The 16,468-nt window shown below is 38.9% G+C and overlaps 3 protein-coding genes across 4 annotated transcripts in view; all 3 read right to left on the reverse strand.

Annotated features, from left to right (window-relative positions):
• LOC306651731 (uncharacterized protein) overlaps positions 1–13,532 on the reverse strand; it is a 215,726-nt gene extending 202,194 nt beyond the window's left edge. The window contains exon 1 of the mRNA XM_079124487.1: positions 13,517–13,532. The gene's annotated coding sequence lies outside the window, so the exon portion shown is untranslated. The remainder of the gene's footprint in view (positions 1–13,516) is intronic.
• PLS3 (plastin 3) overlaps positions 1–14,571 on the reverse strand; it is an 81,118-nt gene extending 66,547 nt beyond the window's left edge. The window contains exon 1 of one of the 2 annotated variants that reach the window (XM_079124475.1): positions 14,424–14,571. The gene's annotated coding sequence lies outside the window, so the exon portion shown is untranslated. Of the gene's footprint in view, positions 1–13,762; positions 13,783–14,423 lie in introns of those variants that run through there. The other variant, XM_079124477.1, reaches the window with a different exon arrangement.
• Positions 1–16,468, reverse strand: part of LOC306651732 (uncharacterized protein) — a 484,650-nt gene that overhangs the window by 275,090 nt on the left and 193,092 nt on the right. The window lies entirely within an intron of this gene.

Raw genomic sequence — 16,468 nt, forward strand, 5'->3', positions numbered from 1 at the left:
TTATCATCCTTTGATAATTCCTCAATCTCATATTCATTCCCAAGAAGTCAAAGTTAAAGATTCTCTCAAACTTTTTTTTTTTTTTCAGCACTAGGGGATTGAACCTAGGGCCTCATGCATTCTGGGTAAGCACTCTACCCCTGAGCTACATCCCCAGCCCTTTTTGTTTTATTTTGAGATAAGGTCTTACTAAGTTGCTCAGGCTGCCCTTGAATTTAAGATCCTCCTGCCTTATCCTCCCAAGTAACTGGGAATACAGGCACCTGGCCAAATAATTCTTTAGGTTGGCTGTAGCCATCATGTTTCCAAGCATTTATTAGTTTTGCATGCCTTAATACTGCTTACCTTTGCTTTTTTAGTGTTCAAAAAATGTATAAGGGCTAGAGATATGGCTCAGTGGCTGAACACTTGCCTAGCATGTCCAAGGCCCTGAGTGTTTGATGTCCAGCACCACGAAAAATAAACAAGAATGTGTTTAACAAAATTCTGTAAACATCTATGATACAATAAATTTTAGAAAAGATGATTCTAGAGCCCAGAATGGTGGCTCACACCTATAATCCCAGTGACTCAGGAGGCTAAAGCAGGAGGATTGCAATTTTGAGGCCAGCCTCAGCAACTTAACTTAGTGAGACCCTGTCTTAAAATAAAAACTAAAAAGGGCTGGGGATGTAGTTCAGTGGTAGAGTGTTCCTGGGTTCAATCCCTAATACCAAAAGAAAAGATGATTCTATAACTTTTACATTATTCAAGCAAAGAAAAAAACATTACTACAGAAAAAGTTATTGGAAACAAGTTTATGCTAATAAGCCAGTAAGCATCAGGAAGCAACAAAAAAAAGGGCTAAACTTTTAGATGAAAAAATCAGTAATACACAATATTAATCAAAGCAAGGATTTACATTAATAGCAGAGTAGTCACAAATGAAATGTTGCTTTGTCAGTATCACCTCTAACTCATTAAATCATCTGTAATTAAACATTTAATATTGACATTTTTCATTATTCATAATAGCCCAAACAGAAAGAATGCAAATATTCATCAGTGAACTAATAGATAAGCAAAATACGGCATATATACATACAACTGAATATTGTTCAGCCATAAACAGTAACGAAGTACTGATACCCGCTACAATGTGAATGAACTTGAAATCATTATGCCGAGGGAAAGAAGAAAGACATAAAAGACCACATGTCACGATTTCATTCATATAAAAGTGCAGAATAGGGGCTGGGTGCAGAGGCACATGACTGTAATTCCAGTTATTTGGGAGGCTGAGGCAAGAGGATCAGAAGTTGGAGGCCAACCTGGGCAACTTAGGAAGACCCTGTCTCAAAATTTAAAAATAAATAAATAAATAAATAAATAAATAAATAAAATAAATAAATAAATAAATAAAAAGGATGGGAATGGAGCTCAATGGGAGAGTGCCTCTGGCCCAACCCCCAACACTGCAGAAAGAAGGGGGAAAAGTTCAGATGAGGGAAATTTATGGAGATTGAAAATAGATTAGTTAATGGTTGCTTAGAGTTGGGGAGCAGGGGAAGGTGATAGCTAAAGAGTATGGAATTTCTTTCCGAACTGATGAAAAAAAACTTGCAAATTGTGGTGAGGTTGTACTTGTCTGGGAATATACTAAAATCGATTGAATTGTATGCTTTAAGTAGATGGTATGATATGTAAATTGTTATCTCATAAAGCTGCTAAAAACAAGAAAATATTAATGTCCCAATTTCCTCTTTGACTCTAAAACTAAGTAGTTCTTAGAGTGAAAGTTGTATCTGTAATATGAACTAATAACCATTCATTTAAAACAGCTAAAAGGTAAAGAAGACCAAGAAAGTCATTTGGTTAATCTTCCTGTAGGTTTGCAGTATTTTATTTAATGTGATCCATGAGTTGCTGACTCACTGATTACATTCTTTCTCTCTCTCTCTTTTATTTATTTATTTTTTTTGGTGTTAGGGATGGAACCCAGCATGCTAAGCATATGCTCTACTACTGAGCTACTCACCCAGACCTTCAATTTAATCTTTATCAGCAAGGACAATTCATGGACATCCATTTTTTGCTCTCTCAAGTATTTATGTAGTCAGCCTGCAGATTCCACAATCATGGGAACAGCAGACATAAAATATTCAGAAAAATATTTCTGTCTATACTGAACATGTAGATTTTTTTCTTGTCATTAAACTATACAGAATAACAAATGTTTATGTAGCATTTACATTGCTCTAGGTATTAAGTAATCTATCGATGTGGAAGTATATGGGAGTGCTGAAAATATAGCTCAGTGCTAAAGCACATGATTAGCATTCAGAAGGCCTTGGGTAGGATTCCCTATTACCCCACTCCAAAAAAAGACCCCCCCCAACAAACAACAACAACAACAAACCTGCTCGGGAGGATGTGTGCAGCTTATGTGGAGATACTATTCATTTTAATAAGGGACTTGGGCATCCATGGATTTTGAGGGGGTTCTGAGGGGGTTCCTAAGAACTATCCTCCCTGTGGATAGGGAGACCTGCTGTAAGCCAGACCACTGTGAAGGAACTAGGAGAATAGACCTTTTCCTCAGGGCTTATTTCTTTGATCCCTAGAAATACAGTTCTTTCCCATGGTACATGACAGGAATTTTTTAATGCCCTTGAAGAAAACCATATACAGCTGACATAGTACATTGTTTTGTTGCCCTCCTACCAGATGAAATAATCGCCAGGTTTGAAGTTCCAGGTTTTTCTGCCTTATTTAACGTCTGTGACAACCATGAAGTTCAAGGCAGAAAATTAAGGCATAAGCTATAACTGTAGCTACTTGGTATTATCCACAAATCCGGAAAAAAAAAAAAAAAAACTAATAACATTCTATACTACAAAAAGTCTGAGAACTGCTTGCATAAGTAATGGCAAATAGATATTTTTCAGGGCTTCTGCATACATGGCTATTTCCACAGCTGTAGAACAAACTACTACAGAAGTACATGCTGTGCACAACATCTACAATTTAGTAAAGCCGGAAAGAATTTTATTTTTGTAAAAACTAAATGGGGTGTGGCTCGTTTTCTTGCCAAAGGGCTATTTTATTCCAAGACACTGGTGTCTGCTGACCTTCATTTATAGGTTGAGCAATGTTCTATTTAAGTAAAATTAACTCATAGTGGGCTCTTTTTTAGATGCAATAATTATTGCAAAGAAATAACAATGTTTAAATGTGATTTGTTCTTAGTTTAGATTTGATTATATTGGGTTATAATTGAATGCCTTTGTTCACACAAGGTTTAAATTTATTTTATGTTAAGAAAAAAGGGGGCTGTGAATGTAGATCAGTGGTAAGGTGCTTACATTGCATGCCTGAGGCCCTGGGTTCAATCCCCAGTACCAAAAACAAACAAACAAACAAAACATATTTAAATTCATTTTCTACACATAAGACTATTTTTAGATTTCATGAAAACCAATATTACTTTTCTGTCTTTCCCTTCTACTAAATTGCAGAAGTATGTTATCTATCTTTGTAGCATCTAACAGTTTTCATTAAACTTTTGTTAGTAGACTAGATGATGAAACCATTCACAAACAGACTAAGGTATCATTCATGTTACCCCCTTAGTTAACTATTACTCCATGTATACTTAGTGCTATCTCAATATACCCTTAAGAATTGGGGTACTTTTTAAAGTTTCCCTGAGTTTTACTCAATCAATGGCCTACTGGCTTTCTTTAATGTAATTCTTACATGTTTTAAGGTACTTAATCTAACATATCAATCTTCCCTTCATCTTTACGCAAATCTCTAGTTAGGGAAGTTTTTCCCTACAAATATCTTCTGCTAGCACCTACAAATATCTTCTAGCTTGCTTTTTTGAGGGTGAACGAAAGCTGGAACAGTTTTGATTTAGGATAACATACCAAATTGCATGGGTTGGCTTGTGTTTTTGAACATGTAAACCTATCAATATAATTTTTTGTTATCTATACTTAATGATAATTTAGCTTTGTTTTTAAAATTATTATAAGATGAAATAGAAAATTTTAACTATTCTTAACTACTTGCAAAAATGATCCAACTTGAGCTTTAAACTAGAGATGCACAAATTGCTTAATATATTTGTTGAATATAATGTCCTGGTTTTGCTTTTGAAAACCTCCACTACAAGAAATAATGGGAATCATAAATTTAAGAGTAATGTTTTGAATTCACCCATTTTAAAAGGCTACATGCCATTACAGAAATAATACTGTTGTAACTTAAAATTCTGCTTCCCCAGCATTTTAAGTTTTCACTATTTTCTTTTTGTTCCTGTTTTTTTCTCTAAAAGTATACTTCCTCAGGCTCATGTTTCTGCTCTTTCCATTACTGTGGCAACATTGAAAAATTTGAAGCTTTCCCCTTTCCCTTTAAAAATCAGGAATTGACATTACCTATTACATTTCATCTTTATTTAAGCTATATTTATTAGAGGCAATGAGTTTCTAATGGTGTCTGTAACTTATTAAGAGTCATGTTTCCAATTTTCCTTTGAAGGCAAGTTCTTTAGACTGTTGGATGGCATATCCTCACAAAAGGATGAATTAAATGATAAACAGGTTTCTGAACTAAGCAAAGAAGCTCCTGTATCCTAGAACATTGCTAAAATCCTCTATATTCAAAATGAAAATAATAGAAAACAATATTTTCACAATGCCATTCAATAAAATAGAAATAAACTATTTTCTTTATCTTGAATGGTGATACTTAAAGGTTTGAATTAGAGGAAAACGAAGAGGGCTGGGCACAACAGTGCAAAAGGACTCAGGAGGCTGAGGCAGGAGGATCTGAATTCAAGGACAGCCTCAGCAAGTTAGCAAGACATTGTCTCAAGATAAAAATAAAATAAAATTTTAAAAGTTCTGGGATGTAGCTCAGTGGCAAAGTACCCTTGGGTTTAATCCCCAATATCAAAATGAAATGATGAGGCAGAGTTATCTGTAGGATCATCTAAGACAACATTAGCAATCCTGTAAATGGGACCATTTATTGAGCACTTACTATACGTCAATTGCTTTGTAAATGGACTCATTTAATTCGAAGACAATTGAAAAGCAAGTGATATTATTCCCATATTTTAGATGGGGAAGCTGATGTAGAGAAGTTAAGAAATCTCCCAGATACCACAGAGGTATAAAATGGCAAAGCCATTGGAACTCATGCTAAAATGATTCTATAAAACAGCCCATACATGATCCCCCTGAGAAGGAGGCGGGGGAGAAAGGGAGAGAGGGACAGAGGGAGAGAGGGGGAAAGAAGGTGAGAACAAGTTGGGTCAGGCAAACTTTCACATTACTTCTGGGTCATTGAATTCCCAGACCAACAGGGTCCTTAGTAAGGCTGGTAAACTGGAGGAAGGAGAAAAACACCAAGGAAAGGTATGTGAAGCTGAATGGGATAAGTTTAGGTATGCAGTGAATGAGTCATTCAGATATACAAAAAGTTTATTAAGTCACATGTTTATAATGTGGAGTCACCATAGGTACTGAAACCAGGCACAAAGTAAGTGGCAACATCAGAATTTTTACCACTATCAGATCCGTTTTGTTATGTTATTTAAGCAACCTGAATGAAATATAAAAGTTTGAGTTTAGCCCATAGCTTACCAAGTGATATCAAAGTAATTTAAGAAATGAATAGTGTAGGCATAGTAGCACAGGCCTGTAAACCCAGGGACTTGGGTGGCTGAGGCAGGAGAATGGCAAGTTTGAGGCCAGCCTCAGCACAGTGACAAGATCCTGTCTCCAAATCAAAAAGAGAAAGGGCTGGGATATAACTTAGTGGTAAAGCACCCCGGGGTTTAATCCCTAGTAGCTAATCCCCTCTCCCAAAGAGAGACCAATGGCCTGAGATAAAAGGACCTATCAACAATCACCTAACCAACTCCAAGATAAAGTCTTTAGGCTACTGAATGTTTAGGGACACAAATAATCTTTGTATATTTGAACTGAGTTTTATAGCAACCTGAAATATAAAGGTTACTTAAAAACAAATCTGTCCCCTCCCCCATTAATAGTTCCTTTTCAAAAAACAGAACTTCCTATGATTGTACACCCCACAGGATTCTACTTCATCCTGCTGCGCACCTGTTAACTAAATCAGAGGAAACCAAAAGATTTCCAAGACATATACTTTACCTAAACCAGTTCCAGTTGAGTCATATATAAGATGATACACTATATAAAAAACAGCCTGGAGGGTTTTTTGGTTTTTGGTTTTTGAGTGCCACTGCTTGAAATGAAGGTTGTTGTTATTTTATTTTAGTGTTGGGGATCAAAGCTGAAGTCTTGACTGTTTAGTTAGGCAAGGGCCCTCCCACTGAGCTAAATAAACCCCCAGCCCAAGGCTATCTTTTTTTTTTTTTTAAGCCAATGTTTAAATTCCAGAGACTGTCAAAGAAATTTATCTTTAAAACAATCTTGGCAATTTCTCTTTATTTCTCTAAGAAACAAAGTTGCAAAATGATTTTTGTCCAAGGATGTTCACAGAAGCATTATTAAGAAGTTCTGGAAACAATTTACATATGCAACAACCTAGAAGTAGTGAGATAAAAAAATTATGCAATATCCATTAAAGAGCATACCATACAGTGATTATTAAATATCTTTTAAAATGTTTAATTACTAGCTGGGTGAGGTGACACATGCCTGTAATCCCAGCTGCTCAGGAGGCTGAGGCAGGAGGTTTGCAATTTCAAATCAGCCTCAGCAACTTAGTGAGGCCCTAAGCAACTTAGGGAGATCCTGTCTCTAAATAGAATTAAAAAGGGTTGGGGATGTGCCTCAGTGGTTAAGTGCCCCTGGGTTCAATCCCAGGTACCAAAAACAAGTTTATTTACTCAAAAACATATTAACAATATAATAAATTAAAAGATCATGGGCTGGGGGTGTAACTCAGCAGTAGAGTGCTTCCCTAGCATGGGAGAGGTCCCTGGGTTCAATCCTTAGTCTGAAAGAAAGAAGAAAAATCATATTGTGTATATAGTTTGCATACTATTCTCTTTTTTTTCTTTCTTTTTTTTTTTTAATGTGGTGCTGGGGATTTGAACCCAGGGCCTTGTGCTTAGCAAGGCAAGCACTCTACCAACTGAGCTATACCCCCAACCCATCTTCCTTTTCTTTTTTGTGCTAGGGGTAGAATCCAAGGCCTCACACATGCTAAGCAAGTGCTCTACTACTGAGCTATATCCCCAACTCCCGATTTTTAAAAATATGTCTCTCAATCCATGTGAAATAAATATTTAAGATTATGAGAAGGTGGTACAATTATTTTCTTCTTTATAAACCTTCTTGTTTTCCTCTAATTTTTACAACGATCGTGTATTTTTTTAATTCAAAGCAAATTGACTTAAAACATCTTAAGTATTACTTAAGATAATTTCCTCGTAGGTTAACTAATTCATACATATTGATTAGAGCAATAGGATGTGCCCTAGTAACAATTTCATATCATTTTCACCTCTGTGCAAACACTTTTCAGTCTATAATAGTAATTTTCCCTGACCTGAAATATCAGCCTAAAAATATCAAGAAGAAAAAAATGAGAACACAAGCATGTTAAGAAATACAGAAAAGGGCTGGGGAGATAGCTCAGTTCGTAGAGTGCTTGCCTGGCATGCACAAAGCCGTGGGTTCAATCCCCAGCACAAAACAAAACACAAAAACAGAAAAAAGTGGGCTGGGGTTGTGACTCAGTGGCAGAGAACTATGCCTAGCATCTAGCATGTGTGAGGCACTGGGTTCACTTCTCAGCACTGCATATAATTAAAGGTCCATCAACAACTAAAAAAAAATTAAAAAAAAGGAAATACAGAAAAAAAGCTTAAAAATTATACTTGTGTTGGCTGGGGGTGTAGCTTAGTGGTACAGCATGTACTTAACATGCATGAGACTCTGGGTTCCATCCCCAGCACTAAAAATTATACTCCTCTATGAAAGACAGTCATTCATCCAAGTATCATTAGCAGAAATGTCAATCTAAGTGCAACACTATGTAATTAGAGCATATGATATACAACACAATAATGAATATTCAAAGCTATTATACTGCTCTAACATTCTATTTTATAGAGGAAAAATTTGATATTTTTATATATTATATAAAACTACACATATACATATATATACATATTCATGGGCCTGTATCATAGCTTGAGAATCAAAGTTCTATTTTCAGTGAACGAGTTACAATATTTAAAAAATTTTTCTACTGAAACTTTTAAACCAGAGATGATAGAAAAAAGAGATCAGACTTTACAAAAGAAAATGATTTCTAATAGCATAATGAACCCACTCTTCAGAACTAGTTATATGATGCCTGATAATTTTCCAAAGTCGTTTAACTTGGGGCTTTCTGCTTATTTCACTTTAATCAAAATCACTTACAAATGACATTTAAACAAATATTATCAAATGTAATTTAAACTAACAATATGTAATATGCAAAGAATTAGAGTTCTAGAACCACCACTATATAACTCACAAGATGAAAAGAAATACTGGAAATTAATTCTAAGTTAACAGTTTTGAGGGTGGAGGTTGAAAATTAGCTCAGAATTTAAAAAGTCCAACATGTTTATTTTTTAAAAGAAAAGCTACATTAACTTGTCCTATTTTCTGTTATTCATGGCATACCACTTACAGATTATCTCTTCCTTTTGTAATTTTCTATATCTGTATCTTGTCCTTTTATGAAGAGAAACACTTGATTTTTCATAAGCAATTTTACACAATATGGGTAATTATAAAACTAAGAATGAAGTATGATAAGCCCACAGACTCTGTAATGATTACCAATGAATACCAAATGCTGCTTAGTAGTTAATTAAAAAGGGGAAAATCACTAAGTTAATGGCTTTAAAAGGCTACTTTGCAAAATATTTGAGGGAAGAAATATAAAAGTATTACATGTAGAATTTCACTCTCTTGCCATCAACTATTTCTCTTAATTTTCATTACATTATGTCTTACTTTATTTTGCCCTTGCTTGTAGAACTGGATGGCTGAAGTAACATTTGCAAAGTAAAAAACATGGCATGACTTTTTTTTTTTTTTTCCAATGCTGGGGATGGAACCCAGGATCTCGTGCCAGCTAGGCAAGTGCTCTGCCACTGGGCAATACCCTCAGCCCCTCCGAAAATTTGCTAAAGTGTTAGAGATGCTATGATACACTACTACAGTACTTTGAATTTACATAGCACCTGTCTGCTAAAGAGCCAAGGTTTCACATAGCTCACTTATCCTTTCAGCATTCCTGTGAAAAATGCATAGATTAGAAACAGATGGCTTAAAAATAAAACGAAATCCAGATATGACCACAGAGAATGCCAGTGATTCACTGAAGATGACCTATCTGTCCAGAATGCAGAGGACCAAAAGACCCTGGATTCCACATCCAGTGCTTTTCCAATAAACTACACTACCTCTTTATCAAACACATTTCAGAAGCCAGTCTTAGTAACTTGGCAAGACCCTTAGTAACTTAGTAAGGCCCTGTATCAAAATAAAAATAAAAAAGGGCAAAATGGGTAAAAGAAGTAAACAAACTCAAAAGAAATACAAATGGCTAACAAATATATTATAAAAAAAGTTCAACCTCTCTAGCAATCAGGGAAATACAAATCAAAACTACACTGAGATTTCATCTCACTCCAGTCAGAATGGAAATTACCAAGAATACAATAATAACAAATGCTGGTGAGGAGACAGGGGAAAAAGATCCACTCACACTTTGTTGGTGGGATTGCAAATTAGTACAACCACTCTGGAAAGCAGTATGGAGATTCCTCCAAAAACTAGGGATGTAACCACCATATGACCCACTCCTCAGTATATCCAAAAGATCTAAAAATCAGCATTGTGATGAAAAGCAATTCACAATAGCCAAGTTATGGAACCATTCCAGATGCCCATCAACAAACAAATGGTAAAGAAAATGTGAAATGTGTATATATACAGCCTTCAATATAATAATTTTAAGTACTTTCTCAAGGTCAAACTGAGTCAGTGGCTGAGCCATGTATAGGATCTAGTTCCTCTGAGGCCAAGTCCCACATATATCCCCCTTAGCATTTTCATAAAACAGCAATGCTTCTTCATCCCTAAAATAGTTTCTACTTAAATAAGTAAATTAAATAAAGGTATTGTATCCATCTACTAAAAAATTTTTTTTAATTTTATTGTGAATAATTTGAAACTGCCTCACCTGTGTAACTAAAATAAACTGACTGAAGTATGATACAACTTCTCCTAAGACCAATATTTAACCAGCTAAAAAGTTAGTCATGACCACTGGTATCTAAATGAGCTTCCAACATTGTAATGCATCCAAAAAGCTTTTGAAACCTCTAACAAATTGAACAAATTGGTTTATCACTTTCTGGAATAATTATAGACTCAAAACATGACCCAACGTTTTTTTTCTAACCCAGGTTTTTTTTTCACAGATCAAAATTTTCCCCTCTGCATAACTTGGTACCAAAAGAAAAATTGTTATATGACTAAGTATGAAATGATTCCAAAAACAGATACCCAAACTGTGCTGTACTGATAATGTTCATGTTTGAATTTTATTTTATACCACTTTTAGAATCTGCACCGAACAGCAAAAAGAACAAAAAAGGTTTGCCATATACATTCTACCTACATTATGCTATATCAAATAAAAAAGCAAAGTCATGCCTTTAATATATGTGCTAAGAATATTATGTCAGTAAATTTTGCAGAAAGCCAAATTGAAATAATGCTTAACAGAATACAGAACAATGGCAAGCAATGGCAAGGGGACCTGCTTCTTTTTCCCTGTCAGTTTCGCCTAACAGAATCACGTTAGTGCTCAAGCACCATGGTCAAGCTGTCCTTTCTTTTCATAACAGTCATACTGTTTGCCTAGGAGCAAAATTTCATTGGGTTTCTGATAATGCCCTGGATACTGACATTCTGCCAGTATAAACAGTAATGGTCAAGTCTAATGTGTGTGTCACCATTGGTAGAAGAGACTTAATCTCACTCAAAATATTACTCAGTAGTTATAATTAATCCTTCTACCCCAAAAGTCATAAGTCTAGTCACTTTTAGCAATTGAATCTAAAGAGTATCAGACTAGAGACTTTGCACTTCAATGTTGATCGTCATGACCTAGCAAGATGTATTTGGCTCCCTACCCCAGGTAAAGGGAGTCTCACTATCCCCTAACTTTATTAAAATTTGGGCTCATTTGGAGGTTAGGACATTGAACTCAGGGGCATTTTACTACTGAGCTACATCCCAGCCCTTTTAGAGACAGGGTCTCACCAAGTTGCTTAGAGACTAAGTCGTTGAGGCTGGCCTCAAACTTGTGATCCTCCTGCTTCAGCCTTCCATGTTGCTGGGATCACAGGCATGTGCCATCATGCCCTGCCAAGATTCTATTTGAACATGATTTCATAGTATTTAAAAAATAATTCATGGGACTAGGAGTATAGCTCACCGATAGAGCACTAGCCTGCTAGTAGGAGGCTCTGGGTTTGATCCCCAGCACTGGAAAATAAAAACTCATTTCCCTACCACTGTAACCTAGTGGGACAGTAGTACCCCGCCTTTTTTAAAAGGTTAAACATCTATTAGCTCAACCTAAAATTATATTGTCACCTCATCCCCACCTTTTTTAAAAGGTTAAACATCTATTAGTTCAACCTAAAATTATATTGTCACCTCACTCCCACTAGGGGGGGTCTATCTACCAGTGTAGTTCACTCTAGTAGTTCAGGTGCAGTTTAAATCCACTTCCAGTTCATCTGTGCCACAAGGCTAGCCTGGGGCACAGAACTCTGTGCTTTAAGGTAGTTTCAAACTCAGAAACTCACACACAGCAACAAAATGGATGCTCCATTCATTCAGAGGTTGCTACAGTAAACAAAAAGGGCTTGGAGCAAAAAAAAATTACAAAGCCAAAAATCTCTTAAACAGTCCAAGTTTCATTTTTATAACTTCTGCCCTAGTTTTCAAGACTGAATGTGTATCAACTGGGTCCGTTTTTTAAATAAAGCTTTCAAACTCCTGACCTCGGAGATTCCTCTGGCTGTTCCTATACTCTGCAATATATAATCTAAATAGCAAATTGCCACGTTTTCCCAGCAGCAACCTTAACTTGGGTCACATGGATGGGTATAGGACAATATGGAACAGTTGTTTCAAGTAAGTCCTCTCATTATTCTAACCAACCCACGGCCAAGCAAAAGCCCAACCAACTCTATTTGTCAAATTTAGTGGGGACCGGTTTTGTGTGTGATTTCTGATTCAATTAATTCCATATTATAAATAACTGATAATTATTTTTAGTAAAGGGCTTAGCCACCACCTTTAAGTAGATGCCCAATATAGAGAATGGTTCAGTTAAAATATAGGACACGTCAGGAATATGGACAGAGCCTTTTAAAAAAATATTCTTTCAGTTGGCACCTTTATTTATATGCGGTGTTGAGAATTGAATCCAGCGTCTCGCATGTGCTAGGCAAGTGCTCTGCCACTGAGCCACAACTCCAGCCCAGAGAACCTTATTTTTTTAACACTATCTTATGGGATATGGCTTCAATTTTAGCATTCGGGTGCTAAATAGGACATAAGTAAAAGGATACCTCTCCTAGAAAACAATTGGGAAGATATTTTTAAAATTTACAAAAGCCATAAAGAGATCATAGGGGGACCAGATCGTCATATCTCAGCACAAATATATTTTAAGTCCTTATTTTAAAAGTGGCTCCGGTCTTTAATTTGGATAAAATCGGAGCACCAAATTCCCATTCTGTTTCTCTCATCCAAATCCAAGTAGAATCCCCTTGAGTCCCTCTCCCCACTTTTTGTTGAGGCAGTTTCTGGAATATGGGCCTCAGCCACTACATTCCGGTTTTAAAGTCAAAAGACGTCATGTGACCATCACCCTAGGGGCATCGGAGACTTGGGGCACGTGATGCCAATTGGCAAGTGTGGGATTGCAGCCACTTAGTTGGAATTCACTCTAAACTGCATCGCAGAGTTCAAGTTTGGGTTCCCAAATATACTGTGACATCCAACTGGAGGAAAAACTTACTCCTCAGTAGTTTTTAATTTCACTTACGTTTCCTATTGCCAAGCTCCCTTCTCCCCGCTTCTGCCTCCGAACAGGCCGGGCACCCCCAGCATCCCTTCTGTCTGATCCTAAATGGCAAGGCTCTCCAAGTCACTTAATTTCAAGTTCGACCTTCTGCACCACTGGGGATGTTGTGCAGTTCAAGTGAGAAGCAAGAAGCATCTCGAACGGGAAGTGTCAGGTGGTATTAACTCCACTCCACCTCCGGGGCTGGGACCAGCTCCCGCCTGGAGCCTGGCGGGTAGTCGGAACTGCCAGCACACTAGAGCAGCCGGGGCGGCGACGGCAACTTTGCGACTGGCGAAAAGCCCGGGCGCGGGTGGTCGACGTCCCCCAGCCTCTCATTAGAAAGCTTAAGTACAGCGGGTGGAGAAAAGTAAACACAGGCAAGTGCAGCTGTGCGGGGGAAGGGGCGACATCACCCCCCTCCCACCGCCCCCTAAGTTCACCCTCTCAGGGAGCCCAGAGAGGTCCCGGGCAGCTGCGGCCCCAACTGCGCGCGCTCCGCTGCAGAACAGCTAGGAAGGCAGCAGACTAGCGGCACCGGGTCTGGGGAGAAAAGAACTTCGGAAAGGTACTGCCCTACTGGCCCAGAGATGTTCTGCTACTGAAAGAAAAAAGTGCTTACTCATAGACGCGGTGCGATCGCGACGCTCTGGCTAGTGGCAAGGAAGGGAAGCAAGCAGAAGGCAGGCAACACCAGCCAGATTCCTTCCCCTGGCCACCGCTCTCCGCCCTCCGCCCGGGCTCAGAACCTCAGGGTCGGTGTAAAGCAGCGGGTCATCCTAGGCGGGCGAGCGGGGGCTGGAGGCGTCGCGGGCTGCAGGCTCCGGGATTTCCTGAGTCTGGGCGGGAGGGAGGGGGAATGGCAGTAGCTGGAGAAGGACAGCGGAGGGAAGTTAGTCGCTTGGTTTCCACTACGGAGCTGCTACGGCGGAAGGGAATCTGGGCAATGGCTGGCGTCAAGGATTCCAGCCCGAGGTGGGCAACAAGTTTAAGAGCAACTAGAGAGAAAGCGCTGTCTTCTATAGTGAAAAAATGCCTGCGGTGGATGGTGGTGGGGAATCCTCAGGCACTCCCACCCATCCCTGTTGGGAGTGCTCGCCTGGACGCCCAATGGCTGCGACTGAAATTTCTCAGATCTTTCCCCCTTCTTGCCCAAACCCGGTCAGCCGGTGCGGGGCAGGTTTCCACTGAGTTTCCCGGAGATGCTCTCCCCAGGACCCACTCCAGCCCACGCCCAGGAAACCCGCTCCCCTCGCACCCGCCAGTGCCTGCAAAGCACTTACGTAAAGTCGCAGAGTCCGCGATCTGGCCCGACAGCTTCTGACCAACACACTCAGACAACTTCTGCCCCTTGGAATCTTTGCGGCTGCTGTTCTAAAGCCAGCGCTCCCTCCCCTTCTGCCAGCCCCCTCCGCCCTTCGGCCGCGGCTATTGGCTGGGGTGGTGCTAGCAGTCAGCTTGGGAACCAGGAAGGGGATTGGGCCACGAATCTGTCACATCAACTGGGTGGAGAGCTAGGAGAATGGGCACCAGGATGGGCACTCTGGAGGGATGGTGATTGTAACTCTGCGGCAGGAAGCGGAGACCGGTCCCCGGCGCCAGTTTCTTTCTTTCTTACCTGGGCTAAGAAGTTATAAGTCTACAGTGCTGACTTGAAGCACATGTTCAAAAAAATCTTGTGGGAAAGCCTAACTAAAACAGATTAAATGAAATGAATTGAAATAAAAATGAATAATTCATTTGTAAAAACGCAAAGGGCTGGGAATGTGACTCAGTGATAGGGCCCTTGCCTAGCATGGACGATCCTCAACACCACAAAAACAAAAAATCTGTGGGAGAAATGAAAAGATGGGAACATAGGAACAAGAGTTTGAACGTCAACTATTTAGGTCTGGGGGAGGGGATGGGCAATTTCTCACAGAATCATGAAAAAAATAGCTTGGCAAGGAACATCGCTGGTTTCATCTGCTCTGTCAGTCCAGGTGCTAACAGCTCCTAGAGAAACTTCAACAACAACCCTTTCTTTTAAGAAATTAAGGGAGCAGGGTAGGCAGGGCAATACCTTTGTGCATTTGGCTTCCAGCCAAGTAAACTGTTGACCAAAATCATCTGTCTGAAAGGTTTGTCCTTGAGGAAAGGGGTGGGAGGTGGAGGTGGGAGTGGGCAGTAGAAATAACTTGCTTTCCTTTCCTTTGTACATCGGTATCAATTCTTATCAGCGTCCTTTCACCAGAGAAAACTTGGAGAGTTCTCCTGCTTCCCAGAGTATCATTTCTTCTCTGCTCATGAGGCTGCCTCCCTGTCATAACTGACTCCTCCTTATCTGCATACCAATCATTTGGCTCATCCCACGTCCAAAATCAGGTCTAGAGGGCCAGAGTTGGGGATATTGTGCAGGGTGGAGTCAAGAGAGTGGCTTGTGGGACAGCTGTAGAAGAAAAAGTCTAAGCACTTTCCTGTTCCAGTCATAATCATTTTTGTTCAGGAAATGTGTGCTTGGAAAGTTTTGTAAAAACTTAAAATTGGTTCAATTAAGTTCCATTTTATATGCACCAGGAAAAATGCTAAGTTAAGAGAGGCTTAAAATATTGAATGCTCTTGTAAAAAAGTCCTCACTTGATCTGCTATTATGAATTTCCTTAGAGAAATTAACCTGTAGTGAGTGCCAGGGCTTCTTAAGTGAGGGCTGGGGGAGTTCATACATTGCCTAAAGGCTAGACTAGCTGAGAAGGATTTGGCACTGGGAAAAACCTTGTTAAATATTAATTAATGATTGACCAACTGAAAGAACTTATGAAAGGTACAGGAAGGTTAAAAAAAGAAATGAGAGGGTAATCATGCTTTCAGAAACATTAAATTTCTGTTATAAGAGATTTTGTACTGGGTCAGAATTTGGTTAGAACAAAAATACTGACTTCAACATGTTGGTGTTGGATGAAACATGCAGTACATTGCCACATGCACTTACAATAGACTCCAAAATGAGATTTCTAACTTTCAATAATTGACTCAAGGCTTGGTGTTGTTTCTGGGATCCTTACACCAAATTTCTAGATACTCAACAGGACACTTCAGTTTTCCACCTGCTTTATTTTCATTTCTATTTTTATTTTCCTGTACTGGAGATTGAACTCTGCTAATAAATGCTAAGCAAGTTCTCTACCACTGCACTACATTCCAGTCCTTTTTATTTTTTATTTTGATACAGATCTCACTAAATTGCCCAGGCTGGTCTCAAGTTTGCCATCCTCCTGCCTTGGCCTCCCACAACGCACACCATCATGCCTTGCTCAGTTAAATTCCATTTTAATGGAAATGCGGTAGTCCA

Source organism: Sciurus vulgaris (assembly GCF_902686455.1).
Source record: "Sciurus vulgaris genome assembly, chromosome: X".
Lineage (NCBI taxonomy): Eukaryota > Metazoa > Chordata > Mammalia > Rodentia > Sciuridae > Sciurus > Sciurus vulgaris.